Source organism: Palaemon carinicauda, chromosome 2 (assembly GCF_036898095.1).
Source record: "Palaemon carinicauda isolate YSFRI2023 chromosome 2, ASM3689809v2, whole genome shotgun sequence".
NCBI lineage: Eukaryota > Metazoa > Arthropoda > Malacostraca > Decapoda > Palaemonidae > Palaemon > Palaemon carinicauda.
In genome coordinates this window covers 198,667,096-198,681,657 of record NC_090726.1, presented here as the reverse complement: position 1 = coordinate 198,681,657, position 14,562 = coordinate 198,667,096, and positions in this window count along the sequence as shown.

Sequence of the window (14,562 nt, the reverse complement as noted above, 5' to 3'; positions counted from 1 at the left end):
CGTTTATTTATTTCCGTATTTCCTTTCTTCACTGGGCTATTTTTCCCTGTTGGAGCTCTTGCGCTTATAGGATCTTGCTCTTCCAACTAGGGTTGTAGCTTGGCTAATAATAATAATGATAATAATAATAGAAAATAATAATAATAATAAAAATTGAACAATATCAACTACAGATAATTTCTCATCTAGGAACTGAAATCAACGCTGCAATTGTAAACTGAATTCTCAAAATTTAGGTCCATTTTCTCAGCCCTAATCTCTTAATTCTTTTTCCTATTCACCGGTCGAGGTTCCGGCAAGTCCTGATTATCATTCAGACAATTTGAGTTTTTTATCACCGAAAGAAGTAGATGTTAAGGATCCATTATTCGGGAATGAATGGCGGAGAGACAGTGGGAGCAGTGGACTCCATTAATGACGCTGTGAAAGTGGCATTTATGTAAGCAGTGCAGAAATACAGTAAGACAATGTTGAGAGAGAGAGAGAGAGAGAGAGAGAGAGAGAGAGAGAGAGAACAATGGTATGATTTTGGAGTGGCCTTCTCCTAGAAGAGCTGCTTACCATAGCTGAAGAGTCTCTTCTACCTTTACCAAGAGTTAAGTAGCCACTGAACAATTACAGTGCAGTAGTTAACCCCTTGAGTAAAGAAGAATGGTTTGGTAATCTCAGTATTGTCAGGTGTATGAGGACAGAGGAGAATCAGTAAAGAATAGGCCATACTATTCGGTGTATGTGTAGGCAAAGGGAAAATGAACCGTAACCAGAGAAAAGGATCCAGTCATGAGACCCTAGCGGTAGGGACGTTTCCAATAGGCTCCCATAACCCCATGCAAGTGTTGAGTTTGTTAGTGGTGAATTGGTGTTAAAAATGGAACTGAGACCGGGAGTGAATTCTTTGTCTCCATTAATCGATGAGAGAAACATGCAAAGTTGTGTGATCAGAAGATGTTTATTGTTCAAGACAGGATGATAAATATGGTTGTGCAGTTTTCGTGTTAGAATATTAGTCAGGAATGGTTGCTAGTTATAGATAATACATTAGAATTTTAAGGTTTAAAATCCACTCATGAGTGGCAAGGGCAAGGGACAAGGGACAGTAACATTGTCCTAGCAAGCAGGGTAATGTCCTAAGACTGACCATGTATACATATGATCAGTGCTCAATTCCCCTCTCCACCCAAGCTAGGACCAGGGAGGGCCAGGCAATGGCTGCTGATGACTCAACAGGTAGTTAGTAATACAGTACAGATTTAAGGTTTAAAATCCGCTCATGAATGGCAGAAGCAAGAGACAGTAACATTGTCCTAGCAAGCAGGGCAATGTCGTAAGACTGACCATATATACATATGATTAATGCCCAATTCCCCTATCCACCCAAGCTATGACCAGGAAGGGCCAGGCAATGGCTGCTGATGACTCAGCAGGTAGACCTATAGATTCTCCCAAATACCCTATCCTTAGCTCACAAGAATGGTGAGGTTGCAGACGTTGCAAGAAACAGATGCTATTATCTGCTATCTTTTTGGTGTTGTTAAAGACAGGAGCAATCCCCTGGCCTATCAAAGGTCAGTGAAGTGCTGTACCACCGAGCTACTAATGCACCTTGGCTAATTGTCCCTTCCTAAGCCTGGTGGTGGGGTATATTTTAATGTTGAACAGGCGGACATAAATCTTTTTTAGTCTATATATTAATTATGTTTTAGTGTTGTTAATGTTTTTTTTTTAAATATTTTATTTTATTTTTTTCATTACTTCTGATGTCGTTTATTTATATCCTTATTTCCTTTCCTCACTCGGTTTTTTTCCCTGTTGAAGCCCTTCGGCTTATAGCATCTTGCTCTTCCAACTAGGGTTGTAGTTTGGCTAATAATAATAATAATAATAATAATAATAATAATTGCAATAAAGTGCCCAAAAATTTTAGTGTCATATTACAAGGCAGTGGCTCTTATCTGCCTGCGATATCCCATTGTTTCCTTGTATTCCTTCATTCTGGATACCATTTTTCCGCGTTTTGTATATTCTAGTGAATAGAGTGACAGTAATAAACTTGCTATTATTTTGTTATTCAAGATGTACAACTATTTACTTATGAAAAATATCATTTATTTTTCATCATTGTGAGTATATCGGTGTTGTGAGAGTAAAAAGATACCTCATTGTTGTGAGTATATCGGCGTTGTGAGAGTAAAGAGATACCTCATTGTTGTGAGTACATCGGCGTTGTGAGAGTAAAGAGATACCTCATTGTTGTGAGTACATCGGCGTTGTGAGAGTAAAGAGATACCTCATTGTTGTGAGTACATCGGCGTTGTGAGAGTAAAAAGATACCTCATTGTTGTGAGTACATCGGCGTTGTGAGAGTAAAAATATACCTATTGTTGTGAGTACATCGGCGTTGTGAGAGTAAAAATATACCTATTGTTGTGAGTACATCGGCGTTGTGAGAGTAAAAATATACCTATTGTTGTGAGTTTATCGGCGTTGTGAGAGGAAAAAGATACCTCATTGTTGTGAGTATATCGGCGTTGTGAGAGTAAAGAGATACCTCATTGTTGTGAGTACATCGGCGTTGTGAGAGTAAAGAGATACCTCATTGTTGTGAGTATATCGGTGTTGTGAGAGTAAAAAGATACCTCATTGTTGTGAGTACATCGGCGTTGTGAGAGTAAAAAGATACCTCATTGTTGTGAGTATATCGGTGTTGTGAGAGTAAAAAGATACCTCATTGTTGTGAGTATATCGGCGTTGTGAGAGTAAAGAGATACCTCATTGTTGTGAGTACATCGGCGTTGTGAGAGTAAAGAGATACCTCATTGTTGTGAGTACATCGGCGTTGTGAGAGTAAAGAGATACCTCATTGTTGTGAGTACATCGGCGTTGTGAGAGTAAAGAGATACCTCATTGTTGTGAGTACATCGGCGTTGTGAGAGTAAAAAGATACCTCATTGTTATGAGTACATCGGCGTTGTGAGAGTAAAAATATACCTATTGTTGTGAGTACATCGGCGTTGTGAGAGTAAAAATATACCTATTGTTGTGAGTACATCGGCGTTGTGAGAGTAAAAATATACCTATTGTTGTGAGTTTATCGGCTTTGTGAGAGTAAAAATATACCTATTGTTGTGAGTTTATCGGCGTTGTGAGAGGAAAAAGATACCTCATTGTTGTGAGTATATCGGCGTTGTGAGATTGTTGTGAGTATATCGGCGTTGTGAGAGGAAAAAGATACCTCATTGTTGTGAGTATATCGGCGTTGTGAGAGGAAAAATATACCTCATTGTTGTGAGTATATCGGCGTTGTGAGATTGTTGTGAGTATATCGGCGTTGTGAGAGGAAAAAGATACCTCATTGTTGTGAGTATATCGGCGTTGTGAGATTGTTGTGAGTATATCGGCGTTGTGAGAGGAAAAAGATACCTCATTGTTGTGAGTATATCGGCGTTGTGAGAGGAAAAAGATACCTCATTGTTGTGAGTATATCGGCGTTGTGAGATTGTTGTGAGTATATCGGCGTTGTGAGATTGTTGTGAGTATATCGGCGTTGTGAGAGGAAAAAGATACCTCATTGTTGTGAGTATATCGGCGTTGTGAGATTGTTGTGAGTATATCGGCGTTGTGAGAGGAAAAAGATACCTCATTGTTGTGAGTATATCGGCGTTGTGAGAGGAAAAATATACCTCATTGTTGTGAGTATATCGGCGTTGTGAGAGGAAAAAGATACCTCATTGTTGTGAGTATATCGGCGTTGTGAGAGGAAAAAGATACCTCATTGTTGTGAGTATATCGGCGTTGTGAGAGGAAAAAGATACCTCATTGTTGTGAGTATATCGGCGTTGTGAGAGGAAAAAGATACCTCATTGTTGTGAGTATATCGGCGTTGTGAGAGGAAAAAGATACCTCATTGTTGTGAGTATATCGGCGTTGTGAGAGGAAAAAGATACCTAATTGTTGTGAGTATATCGGCGTTGTGAGAGGAAAAAGATACCTCATTGTTGTGAGTATATCGGCGTTGTGAGAGGAAAAAGATACCTCATTGTTGTGAGTACATCGGCGTTGTGAGAGGAAAAAGATACCTCATTGTTGTGAGTATATCGGCGTTGTGAGAGTAAAAATATACCTATTGTTGTGAGTATATCGGCGTTGTGAGAGTAAAAATATACCTATTGTTGTGAGTATATCGGCGTTGTGAGAGTAAAAAGATACCTATTGTTGTGAGTTTATCGGCGTTGTGAGAGTAAAAAGATACCTCATTGTTGTGAGTATATCGGCGTTGTGAGAGGAAAAATATACCTCATTGTTGTGAGTATATCGGCGTTGTGAGAGTAAAGAGATACCTCATTGTTGTGATTATATGTTGTGAGAGTAAAAATATACCTCATTGTTGTGAGTATATCGGCGTTGTGAGAGTAAAGAGATACCTCATTGTTGTGATTATATGTTGTGAGAGTAAAAAGATACCTCATTGTTGTGAGTATATCGGCGTTGTGAGAGCAAAAAGATACCTCATTGTTGTGAGTATATCGGCGTTGTGAGAGTAAAAAGATACCTCATTGTTGTGAGTATATCGGCGTTGTGAGAGTAAAAAGATACCTCATTGTTGTGATTATATGTTGTGAGAGTAAAAAGATACCTCATTGTTGTGAGTATATCGGCGTTGTGAGAGTAAAAAGATACCTCATTGTTGTGAGTATATCGGCATTGTGAGAGTAAAGAGATACCTCATTGTTGTGAGTATATCGGTGTTGTGAGAGAGATACCTCATTGTTGTGAGTATATCGGTGTTGTGAGAGTAAAAAGATACCTCATTGTTGTGAGTATATCGGTGTTGTGAGAGTAAAAAGATACCTCATTGTTGTGAGTATATCGGCGTTGTGAGAGTAAAGAGATACCTCATTGTTGTGAATATATCGGTGTTGTGAGAGTAAAAAGATACCTCATTGTTGTGAGTATATCGGTGTTGTGAGAGTAAAAAGATACCTCATTGTTGTGAGTATATCGGCGTTGTGACAGTAAAAAAAGACTGTTCGTTTCAGTGAGATATTTATATGAACGTATGTAAATGTATGGCCGATGTGGTAACGTCCCTGACTGGTAAATGCCAAACTGGGGTTCGATTCCCGCTCAGACTCGTTAGTTTCTTTGGTCGTTGCAATCTCACCATCCTTGCGAGCTAAGGATGGAGTGTTTAGGGGAGCCTTTAGGCCTATCTGCTGAGTCATCAGCAGCCATTGCCTGTCCCTCCTTGGTCCTAGCTTGGGTAAAGAGGGGGTTGGGGCACTGATCATATGTATATATGGTCAGTCTCTGGGGCATTGTCCTGCTTGATAGGGCAATGTAACTGTCCCCTGAGTCTCCCATTCACGGGCGGCCTTTAAACCTTTAAACCTCCTTGGTCCTAGCATGGGTGGAGAGGGTGTTTGGGCCCTGATCATATGTATATATGGTCAGTCTCTGGGACATTGTCCTGCACGGTAGGGCGATGTAACTGTCCCTTGTCTCTGCCATTCATGAGTGGCCTTTAACCCTTTAAACCTCCTTGGTCCTAGCATGGGTGGAGAGGGTGTTTGGGCCCTGATCATATGTATATATGGTCAGTCTCTGGGACATTGTCCTGCACGGTAGGGCGATGTAACTGTCCCTTGCCTCTGCCATTCATGAGTGGCCTTTAATCCTTTAAACCTCCTTGGTCCTAGCATGGGTGGAGAGGGTGTTTGGGCGCTGGTCATATGTATATATGGTCAGTCTCTAGGACATTCTCCTGCAAGATAGGGCAATGTTACTGTCCCTTGCCTCTGCCATTCACGATCTACGTTTAAACCTTTAAACCTCCTTGGTCCTAGCATTGGTGGAGAGGGGGCTTGGGCGCTGATCATATGTGTATATGGTCAGTCTCTTGGACATTGTCCTGCAAGATAGGGCAATGTTACTGTCCCTTGCCTCTGCCATTCACGATCTACGTTTAAACCTTTAAACCTCATTGGTCCTAGGTTGGGTGGATAGGGGGCTTGGGCGCTGATCATATGTATATATGGTCAGTCTCTGGGACATTGTCCTGCACGATAGGGCGACGTTAATGTCCCTTGCCTCTGCCGTTCACGAGCGGCCTTTAAAGACTCGTAGCAGAGAGATATGTAGTAATGCGGTGCCCAAATTGCTCCACTCAGCAAGAAAAAAAAAACAGTTTTATCCGTCTTGGAACTTCATTTAGAGAGATTCTTGCCAAGTGACTTGGGATTAACGATTTTTGGAAATGATATTGAACTTAAATACCCCCCTCTCTCTCTCTCTCTCTCTCTCTCTCTCACACACACACACACACACATATATATATATATACACACACACACACACATATATATATATATATATGCACACACACACACACATATATATATATATATATATATACACATACATATACACACATATATAACCTATCCTACACCCATTGATGCAAAGGGCCTCGGTTAGTTTTGCCAGTCTCTATTATCCGTTCATCACCACCTACTTCATACATGTAGGCCAGGGTCTTCCAACTCTTCTTTTGCCTTGTGGAACCTAGTTGAAAGTTTGGTGACCTATTCTCTCTTGAGCAGTGCGAAGAGCATGCCCAAACCATCTCCATCTACCCCTCACCATGATCTTATCCACATATGGCACTCGAGTGATATCTCGTATAGTTTCATTTCTAATCCTGTCCTGCCATTTAACTCCCAGCATTCTTCTTATGGCTTTGTTCTTAAATCTACAAGGTCTGTTGGATATTGTTTCATTGTTATACCACGACTCATGTCCATACAGTAACACAGAGCTCACTAAACTGATATATAGTCTGATTTTTATATGTAATTTCTGGTGATTTGATTTCCAAATTTTACTTAATCTAGCCATTGTCTGACTTGCTTTTTTTCATTAAGCTCCAGTTCTAGAGATCCTGTATTAGAGATCGTAGTTCCTAAAAACTAAAGGACTCCACCTCAATCCTTTCTTCTTCTAATGATATTTCATCTTCCATTGTATATTCCCATCTCATGATCTCTATTTTTCTTCTATTTACTTTGAGCCCAACCTCATGTGATATTTCATGCAATCTGGTAAGCGATCTTTGCAAGTCCTGTGGTTCTTCTTCTTCTTCTTCTTTAGATTGCCCGGAGCTTCTCTACGGACAGGGGCTTTTTGACGGTGCGTCTAGCCCCTAGGTGATTGGTCCTGTGGTGTTCTGCTAATATGGACAGCGTCATCAGCATACCAATCCAGTCCAGTCCTTCTCCAACATCCCCAACTGTTCTATGCATTACAAAATCCATGTGGAGGATAAACAACATAGGTGACAATACATTCCCTTGGAGTACTCCACTGTTGACTAGAAATTCATTTGATAGGACTTAATTAACATTAACCTTTCACTTGCTATGCTCATGAACAGATTTAAAGAAATATACATATTTGAGGGGAACTCTCAAAATTGGCCAGGGCACACTATCAGTGGCTTTTTCATAGTTCACAAATGCCATCAAAATGGGATTTTTATATTCAACAAATGGCTTTTTCATAGTCCACACACACACACTTATATATATATATATATGTATATATATGTATATATGTATATATATATATATATATATATATGAGAGAGAGAGAGAGAGAGAGAGAGAGAGAGAGAGAGAATTATTCAGGTGGCACAATACTCTTCAAGGCAGAGAGAGAGAGAGAGAGAGAGAGAGAGAGATTGAGAATTATTCAGGTGTCACAATACTCTGCAAGGCCGAGAGAGAGAGAGAGAGAGAGAGAGAGAGAGAGAATTATGCAGGTGTCACAATACTCTTCAAGGCCGAAAGAGAGAGAGAGAGAGAGAGAGAGAGAGAGAGAGAGAGAATTATTCAGGTGTCACAGTACTCTTCATGGCCGAAAGGTTAGAGAGAGAGAGAGAGAGAGAGAGAGAGAGAGAGAGAGAATTATTCAGGTGTCACAATACTCTTCAAGGCCGAAGAGAGAGAGAGAGAGAGAGAGAGAGAGAGAGAGAGAGAATATTATTCAGGTGTCACAATACTCTTCAAGGCCGAAAGGTTAGAGAGAGAGAGAGAGAGAGAGAGAGAGAGAGAGAGAATTAGTCAAGTGTCACGATACTCTTCAAGGCCTAAAGGTTAGAGAGAGAGAGAGAGAGAGAGAGAGAGAGAGAGAGAGAGAACTCATCCAAATACGTATATTCAGGCCACCCTGTAGCAAATAAGAAATTGACCATCTCTCTCTCTAGCATCCAAAGCAAACAGAACAGTGCCTCCTAGTTAGGTATCATCGATTCTTCGGCTTCAGATGTTTATCAATCTTCCCCTCTCAATACTTCATCATCATTAACGAGATCTCTTCGTCCTTCCGCGGTTTTCTGGTCCTCATTTATCCGCGGTTTTCAGGGTACTCGTTTATCCGCGGTTTTCTGGTCCTCATTTATCCGCGGTTTTCAGGGTACTCGTTTATCCGCGGTTTTCTGGTCCTCATTTATCCGCGGTTTTCAGGGTACTTTTTTATTCGCGGTTTTCTGGTCCTCATTTATCCGCGGTTTTCAGGGTACTCGTTTATCCGTGGTTTTCTGGTCCTCATTTATCTGCGGTTTTCAGGGTACTCGTTTATCCGCGGTTTTCTGGTCCTCATTTATCCGCGGTTTTCAGGGTACTCGTTTATCCGCGGTTTTCTGGTCCTCATTTATCCGCGGTTTTCAGGGTACTCGTTTATCCGCGGTTTTCTGGTCCTCATTTATCCGTGGTTTTCAGGGTACTCGTTTATCCGCGGTTTTCTGGTTCTCATTTATCCGCGGTTTTCAGGGTACTCGTTTATCCGCGGTTTTCTGGTCCTCATTTATCCGCGGTTTTCAGGGTACTCGTTTATCCGCGGTTTTCTGGTCCTCATTTATCCGCGGTTTTCAGGGTACTCGTTTACCCGCAGTTTTCTGGTCCTCATTTATCCGCGGTTTTCTGGGTCCTAGGTTCTTTACTTTGCCCGGAAAAGAAGAAGAAAAATGACAGCATCCATTGAACGTTGGAGTTATTTTTCTCTGTGGATACATTAGTACTTTCGTGTTAAAAAGGCTTATAGGTGATTTTGTCTTTTCTGTACTGTGGGCAATTCAAAAGGTCTTATATATTTTGATGTTTTAACTATTTAAAGAGAAAGATGTTTCTAGTATTTAGATTTAAGGGGACTATTTTAAGATGCTTCTAATATTGAGATGTAATGGACTATTTAATGCTTCTAATATTGAGATGTAATGGACTATTTATTGCTTCTAATATTGAGATGTAATGGACTATTTAATGCTTCTAATATTGAGATGTAATGGACTATTTATTGCTTCTAATATTGAGATGTAATGGGACTATTTAATGCTTCTAATATTGAGATGTAATGGACTATTTAATGCTTCTAATATTGAGATGTAATGGACTATTTAAAGAGAAACTACTCCTGATAGTTGGACGTTTCAAAAATATTTCTGAACAAATGGAAGTCCTCGTTCGAAACCTGGGGCTGGATATGAGGATCAGAATCAGTCAGAATAACATTATTTTTCCTTTTATTTATCGGCTGCGGAATGGCTATCATATAAACAAAATTTCATAAATCAAATAGTTTTCTGAACAGAATTGATTATAACGTTAAAGCAATATCAGTATTTATAAATCAAATAATTGTTCCTAACAGAATTGATTTATAACGTTAAAGCAAAATCAGTATTTTAAATCAAATAATTTTCTTAACAGAATTGATTATAATGTTAAAGCAAAATCAGTATTTATAAATCAAATAATTTTCCTAACAGAATTGATTTATAACGTTAAAGCAAAATCAGTATTTATAAATCAAATAATTTTCCTAACAGAATTGATTTATAACGTTAAAGCAAAATCAGTATTTTTGACAAGAATTGTCACGGATTTTTTACACAAATTGAGAATTAATGGATTATCTTTCTTAAAATGACCCTTTGAACGTTTGTTGGGTATTGGTAGTAATTTGATAGTTTTGATGACTAGATATGTACTACACTCTCTTTACTTACTTTGAAGGCTACTTTTTCCAGTCCCATACAGCAGCGGAACCCCACTCTCTACAGGACCTTCACTGTCGTTTTATCTTGTTCGTTCAGATTATTGAACATTTCAAATCATATATTGCTCATTTACTGTTTAAATCGTCACTGTCAAACGACTCACGTATTAAGAAACCTTTTCAGTTTCCTCTTGAAAGCCTTAATGTCTTCAATCATTCGAATGTCTCATGGAGCTTATTGTATAGTCTCCGGGCATATTCAAAGGCTCTGGAGCCTACAGTAGACATATATCCAGGTTCCAATAGTTTGAAATCATCTGTAACCATTCTCCTGTCAACGCGAATTGTTGGCTGCGCAATTTGTAGCAATTCTCTTAGGTATATTGGACGACCAGTTTTTGATACCTTGAACCATCTGTTGGGTATAGATAGTAATTTTATGGTCATGGTATATTATTATTATTATTATTACTTGCCAAGCTACAACCCTAGTTGGAAAAGCAGGATGCTATAAGCCCAGGGACCCCAACAGGGAAATTAGCCCAGTGAGGAAAGGAAACAAGGGAAAATAGAATATTTTTTAAGAACAGTAACAACATTAAAATAAATATTGCCTATATAAACTATAAAGACTTTAATGAAACAAGAGGAAGAGAAATTAGATAGAATAGTGTGATTGAGTGCATCCTCAAGCAAGAGAACTCTAACCCCAAGGCAGTGGAAGACCATGGTACAGAGGTTATGGCACTGCCCAAGACTAGAGACTGTTGGTCTAGACTAGAGTTCAAGCCTCGCTCAGTGCGGGATAGATTTTCACTGGTACTCGACCTTGCTGTCTTTTAAGCTAAGGATGGAAGTTCTCAAAGGGAAGAGGAGGTACTAATAAGTATATCAACCATTGCCTTGCTCCCCTAGTGCTCTCGTGAGTGAAGACATGGGTTTAGGCCTTGTGTTTATGTTTGTGTATGTTATGTCTCTTTAGCTATTACCTGTACCTCTCCTCTGCTGTGGATTATGTACAGTTGGCCACAAGAATTCCTGGCACACCCTTTAATACCCTTACTGCACGGCGAGTTACTGTGCTTAGCCCTGCTCACCATCTTTGCCACCCTGCTATCTCTCTCTACGCTACGCTATCGGTTTGGGTTACTCGCCGCGCAGTAACGGTGTGACAGGGTGCATTTAATCAGTCTCTAGGGCATTGATTTGCTAGGGGAATTTTCACTGTCCTTTGCCTCTGCCATTCATGAGCGACCTTTAAACCTTTATGCGGATTCCAAATCTGATTTATATCACCTATATAAATTGCATTTTGCTCTTTGCAGATCAGTGCTATTCAATTTCATGAAAGGAATAACATAACAAACTCCCTTTTCTCTGTTTGGTCTTTGTTCTTTTTCATAGATAAACTAATAGTTGGCAGTTTGTTTACTATATTTGTTATTTAGCTTTAAAAAACAAAATAACGAATCTGTATTGATTTTTGTTTCCATATGGTATATATTCCTTCCCGTACTCAGACATGCTTTTGGATTTAACAAGTATTAAAAAAAACTATTTGTAGCGAATCAGAAACTAAAACCTTTAAATAAGCCCTAAAATAGAAAACTACTTAGACTACAGACCTCCGCCACTGCAGCTTATTCCTCGAAACCAGCTTGCCTTTCCCAGAATCAATTTAGACTGCAGGTGTATTTGAAGTCTGTGTGACAGCCATGTGCGAACCTGGGGTTAAGGTTATGGTTAATTCGATCAGCCTTTTCCTCGACTTTGACCTTGACCTTTGACCTAGAACTTTCAAAACTGAATCACTTCCACGTCTCCACATAACGATTAATTCCTGAAAGTTTCACTACCCTACGAGTAAACTTGTGGCCAGGAAGTTGTTCACACAAATGACCTTTTGCTCTACCTTGACCTTGTCCTTTGACGTAGGACTTTCAAAATTGAATCACTTCCACGTCTTAACATAACAATTAATCCCTGAAAGTTTCACTAATGTATGAGTTAAATTGTGGCCAGGAAGTTGTTCACAAACAAACAGACAAACGGGCTGTAGTGGCCGATGTGGTAACGTCCCTGACTGGTGAACGCCAGACTGAGGTTCGAGTCCCGCCTCAAACTCGTTAGTTCCTTTGGTCACTTCAACCTCACCATCTTTTTGAGCTAAGGAGGGGTGGGGGTTTGGGGAGCCTACAGGTCTATCTACCGAGTCATGAGCAACCATTGCCTGGCCCTCCTTGCTCCTAGCTTGGATGGAGAGAGGTCTTGGGCTGATCATATGTGTATATGGTAAGTCTCTAGGACATTGTCCTGCTCGATATGGCAATGTCACTGTCCCTTGCCTCTGCCATTCATGAGTGGCCTTTAAACCTTTAAACCTCCTTTGTCCTAGCTTGGGTGGAGAGAGGTCTTGGGCTGATCATATGTGTATATGGTAAGTCTCTAGGGCATTGTCCTGCTCGATAGGGCAATGTCACTGTCCCTTGCCTCTACCATTCACGAGCTATCTTTAAACCTCCTTGGTCCTAGATTGGGTGGAGAGGGTGCTTGGGCTGATCATATGTGTATATGGTAAGTCTCTATGGCATTGTCCTGCTTGATAGGGCAATGTCACTGCCTCTTGCCTCTGCCATTCATGAGTGGCCTTTAAACCTTTGAAACAGACAAACAGAGGCGAAATCATAGCCTCCTCCTAACTTCATTGGCGAAGGTAATAACGGGCAATAGTTTCAGATGACACAGTAACCTCAATCAGGCTATTGTATTTACACCATTTTTGAGTGAAAATCGATCGCCAAAAAGGAGATACAAAGCAGGGCAGAAAAATATCTCGTCATATACGCGAATTGCTTCTGTGTATTTGGACTTGGCTGCGAATAACACGTTAAAAGTGTTTATTTCAAAAGGGTAAAAATTAGTTGTGTGATTATCAGTATGCAGTATAGTTGGCTTCCAGTACGACTGGATTTTTTCATTCTCTCTTTCTCTCTCTCTTTCTCTCTCTCTTTCTCTCTCTCTCTCTTTCTCTATCTCTCTCTTTCTCTTTCTCTTTCTCTCTCGTCTTTTTTTCTCTATTTTTCGTTATCTTTCTCTTTCTCCTCTCTCTTTCATTCCCTCTCCTCTCTGTCATTTTCTTTCTCCTCGTGTCTTTTTCTCTTATTTTCTCATTCTCTTTCTCCTCGTCTTTCTCTCTCTTCCTCTTTTACCTTATCATTCTCTCATAGTCTTTTGTCTTTTCGCTTGCTCTCTCTCTCTCTCTCTCCTCTCTCTCTCTCTCTCTCTCTTTTCTGTTCTTCTCTTTTTCCCTCTTTCTCTTCCGCTATTTTTTCATTCTCTCTCTCTCTCTTTCTCTCTCTCTCTCTCTCTCTCTCTCTCTCTCTCTCTCTTCCGCTATTTTTTCACTCTCTCTCTCTCTCTCTCTCTCTCTTTTCTCGTCTTTTTTCTCTCTATTTTTCGTTATCTTTCTCTTGCTTTTTCTCCTCTCTCTTTCATTCCCTCTCCCCTCTCTGTCCTTTTCTTTCTCCTCGTCTCTTTTTCTCTTATTTTCTCATTCTCTTTCTCCTCGTCTTTCTCTCTCTTCCTCTTTTTCTCTTATTTTCTCATTCTCTTTCTCCTCGTCTTTCTGTTTCTCCTCGTCTTTCTCTCTCTTCCTCTTTTTCCCTTATCATTCTCTCATAGTCTTTTGTCTTTTTGCTTGCTCTCCTCTCTCTCTCTCTCCTCTCTCTCCTCTCTCTCTCTCTTTTATTCGTCTCTTTTTCCCTCTTTCTCTTCCGCTATTTCTCTCTCTCTCTCTCTCTCTCTCTCTCTCTCTCTCTCATTCTTTTTTCCCTCTTTCTCTTCCGCTATTTTTTCACGCTCTCTCTCTCTCTCTCTCTCTCTCTTTCTCTCTCTCTCTCTCTCTCTCTCTCTCTCTCTCTCTCTCTTTCTCTCTCTCTCTCTCTCTCCCGCTATTTTTTCATTCTCTCACTCTCTCTCTCTCTCTCTCTCTCTCTCCTCTCATTCTTTTTTCCCTCTTTCTCTTCCGCTATTTTTTCACGCTCTCTCTCTCTCTCTCTCTCTCTCTCTCTCTCTCTCTCTCCCCGCTATTTTTTCATTCTCTCACTCTCTCTCTCTCTCTCTCTCTCTCTCTCTCTCCTACGCAGCGCAAACAACCTCGCGATTCACCTCCCTGTGTTCAGTGTTTTCCAGACATCAAAAGAAACTTGGAAGTCTAAGGTAAATTCATTAGTCCCCGAACTTCATGAAGAAAGTGATTGAAGGAACCTTTCTCTGATGAAAGCTAGGCATGTATTTTGGTCTTGCAAGGAAGCCATTTTGCTTTGATTATTATTTGATTATTATTTGATTATTTGATTATCGTGCATATTAATAAATACTATATTACCTCCACCAACGAAGAGTAAGAAAACATGCGTGGATTAACTGTTATATAAAAAGCTGGAAATGAAGAGAAAATAAAATAAAAAAGGCTACTTGACGTGGCGAAGGTATGCTCTCTACTGAGTGCCC